Below are 4,027 nucleotides of genomic sequence, written 5' to 3'. Positions count from 1 at the left end.
CTCCGCACCTTTGTATTTTACTTCCGCACCGCACCTCCTCTGAGTCTCGGTATGCTTTTCTCTTTCCTTCTAGTTGTAGAATTTCCACTCAGCCAGCCTTCCTGTGGTTCTGGATGATGTCCGTTCCGTCTTTTAGTTGTATTTTTGAAGTGGTTGTTCGAGGCAGCAATCTCCGGTGTTTACCTATGCCGCCATCTTGGTTTCCCCTTGGGGGTGAGTTTTAAGTGAAATCTGTGGCTATTCTCTTCCTCTTGGTGGGGGCCTTAGTTGTGCAAGTTGGAACAGATTCCTGAAGAGGGTTCCGGTCATGTGAAAACTGATTTGCAGATTCAAAGGCTTGAACTCCCCTGAAGTAAGAGGTAGTTTTCTTTAATATATATATGTAATCAAAATGGTTCCTATTGTAACAGACCCATGAATGGAAATTCGCAGCCTTTCTCAATCATTCAGAATTAAACAACAGACTCAGTTTAGGCATGATATCAATGACTACGTTGTTTAAGTTAAATGATCTGTGAAATTTCATGTCATGCCAAATAGGAAAAAGGCTTTAAATTGCTTCAATTTAGACATTTTCACATAAAACCCCAAAGCATTCAGAAGGAAACTTGTTTCTATTTAAAAGCAATTTGAATAAATAAATAATAGATACATACAGAAGGAAAATTGTTTTCATTTAAAGGCAATTTGAATGAATGAATGAATGAGTATAAATGCAATTTGCCCACTCTTATAGACCCTGCCTCTTTTGCTTCTGGGTTCCTTTATTATTATTATCATTATTTTAAATATATTTTTGTATTGATTTCAGAGAGGAAGAGAGACAGAGAGATAGAAACATCAATAATGAGAGAGAATTATTGATGGGCTGCCCCCTACTGGGGATTGAACCTGCAACCTGGGCATGTGCCCTGACCTGCCCTGACCGGGAATCAAACTGTGACCTCCTGGTTCATAGGTCAACGCTCATCCACTGAGCAAACCAGCTGGACCTGGTCTCCTTTTATAGACTCCAAAGAGTAATACTTCATCTAGACAGGTCACATTCATCCATTCCCATCTTTAAGCTCCTTGGAGATAGGGGTTTCACAATCTACTTGATAAACCACCTCGGTGTTCAATAACCCTCACCTTTGGATTTGTTTTCCTACTCTAATTTCTCCTCCAACAATTTAGCATCATGGAATCTTAGATCTGGCAAATAATCCTAAAGGTCATTGAATTAGTTTTTTAAACAAAATTGATGGATTAAAACAAACTTATTATCTTACGGTTCTGTGCATTAGAATTCCAGCACAAGTCTAAATTTTAACACACAAAAAGTGGTGGCAAGGCTGTTTTCCTTTCTGCAGGCATTTGGGGGGATCTTTTCTTGCCTTTTCTTTTAGAGACTAACCATACTTCTTGGTTTCTGAGCACCTTCTTCTTCAAAGTTGCATCTCTGACTCCTCTTCACATCATTATCTGACTCTGACCCGTTGGGAAAGGTCTCTGATTGTAAGGACGCGAGATTAGACTGTCTATCCACCCACCCCCATTAACCCAGGATGATCTCCCCATTTAAGGTTCTTACTGTAATCACATCTACGAAGTCCTTTTTATGTTTAAGGAATATTCACAGGTTCTAGGGATTAGGACATAGACATCTTTGAAGGGGGTGGGGCAGGCATTATTCTGCCTACCATAGTTATCTCTTCCAATTCCTTTCAATAAGAAGGAAACCCCTGACATGCTCCTCTAACTCTGAGTACTTCCATGGATGGAGAAGTCATTATTTCACAAGGCTGCCAAGGGTAATGTTGACTAACTAAATGTCAGGATAGCCTTATGTTTAGTCTCAATAATTCTCATACATAGCCCTTGTCTTAAGAAGCACAGGATAGCTCTGGCTGGTGTGGTTAATGTTGGCCCACGCACTGAAGAGCCTCGGGTTTGATTCCTGGTCAAGGGCAGGATACAAAATAGATATGTCTCTCTCCTATCGATGGTTTCCCCCCACCCTCCCTCCCTTCCACTCTCTCTGAAAATCATTGGAAAAATGATTTTCAATCCTCAAGTGAGGATTAACAATGACCAAAAAAAAGCACAGGAGAAAACCCAACTTGGTATCTCTACTTATAAACCCTCTACATGAAGTTCTCAAAATATTTGAAGACATCTAGAAGATTCCACTTTTATTCATTAATTGAACAAATTGAGCAGCTATTATATGTGGGTGCTAGTCTAGGCTTCAGAGATACCGTGATTAACAGCCAAAGTTCCTAATCTCAATGCATTTCTTCCAGCGAAGGACAAAGGTGGATGCGACAACACACAGCTTTAGCATCGCCTTGAGTACCTCATATCAGGGGCAGCAAAATCATTTGTGAAAGAATTTGATATTTAAAAATATCTAAATAGCAATTACTTGGGGTGGGGGTAAACTGGTTAGACCTTTTGTACATATATTTTATATTTTAGAATTGTTTTTATTTTGAATTATAATGGAGGAGCACCAAAACCTTTCATAGCCACAGTCCTCTGAAGATCTTATTCTAGCCCTGAGGTAGATAGAATTGTGAGAGACAACAGTTTCTTTTGGAATAAGCAAAAATGTCTTCCTGAAAAAAGTAGAGACTTTCAAGATGAGTAGATTTTTTGTTTGTTTGTTTTGTTAATCCTCGTCTGAGGATAGTTTTTCCATTGACTTTTACAGAGAGTGGAAGGGAGGGAGGGGGAGAGAGAGAGAGAAATAACATTGACGGGAGAGAGACACATCTACTGGTTGCTCTCCCACACTTGCCTCAGTGTGTGCCCTTGACTGGGAATCAAACCCGAGACCCTTCGGTGCAAAGGCTGATGTTGAAACCACTGAGTGCCACCAGCCAGGGCTCAAGATGAGTAGATTTAGATAAATAAAGGCTAGAGGGAGGACAGTCTATAAATTTCTACTGACACCATAGCAGCCGAATGAGAAGGAGAACTGAGCCAATAAGCCCTTTGATTTGGGTGTATGGCTATAGGTAGGGAGTAATCCGGGTATTTTATTCCAATTGTTAGAAGTTTTCTGAAAGGCAGAGAAGACTCAAAATTCAGTGGCAATGGGTTAGCACACTGTCTGCAAAGATCCTGACAATCAAGAAAGAACTAAAGCCCTAAACGGTTTGGCTTGGTAGATAGAGCATCGGCCTGCGGACTGAGGGGTCCTGGGTTCGATTCCGGTCAAGGGCATGTACCTTGGTTGTGGGCACATCCCAGTAGGAGGTGTGCAGGAGGCAGCTGATCGATGTTTCTCTCTCATCAATGTTTCTAACTCTCTATCCCTCTCCCTTCCTCTCTGTAAAAACTCAATAAAATATTTTTTTTTTAAAAAAAGAATTAAAATGCAGACATAGAGGATGAGCTAGGCACTTGGAAAGTTGAAGTCCCCAGGCCAAGGCTGGTTCCTCACATGAACGGCAGCACAATAGCTAGGAACTGGGGAAGTCTGACCCTGTAATGCTAAAAAGGATGGCCTCTTCAGAAATAATATAAAGGTGTTTGGCACACAAGAGCCACTTCTTGCAGTGTTTATCTCTACAGGCTACAAAATCCAGACCTAACCCTACTTCTCTTGCTGTGACTGAGTTTACCAGAGCTCCAGGCTGGGGCAACCTATATAAGTAGAACCTGGCAGATGCTTCAGTGGGTAAAGGTCATCAAGGCATTTGTTCTTATTATTTAACTAAGGTTCTTACCTTTCTCTTGGTCTAAATTCAGCTTCTCCACATGCATTCTTAGGTGCTGGTAATAGGAAAGTCTAATTTTCATATTCTGTGCTGCTGTTTCTGAAGTATAGCTGTAACTGAAATACTGTAAATAAACCTAATCAATTTTAATTCAAGTTTCCTGACATAGAAAATGAAAAAAAAAATCTCTTTTTTCCATTTCAGATTTCCTAGAGGTTCTGCTGCTTACACTGTAATGTTAAAAGTTCATTGGTGGACTGAATTATCTGATGGCAAAACCTCTGGGAAAGTGATACATTTTGTAATTAACATTTGAGGTT

The sequence above is a fragment of the Myotis brandtii genome, unplaced genomic scaffold, assembly GCF_000412655.1.
Source record: "Myotis brandtii unplaced genomic scaffold, ASM41265v1 scaffold216, whole genome shotgun sequence".
In the NCBI taxonomy this organism is placed as follows: domain Eukaryota; kingdom Metazoa; phylum Chordata; class Mammalia; order Chiroptera; family Vespertilionidae; genus Myotis; species Myotis brandtii.
This window is presented reverse-complemented; position numbering follows the sequence as displayed.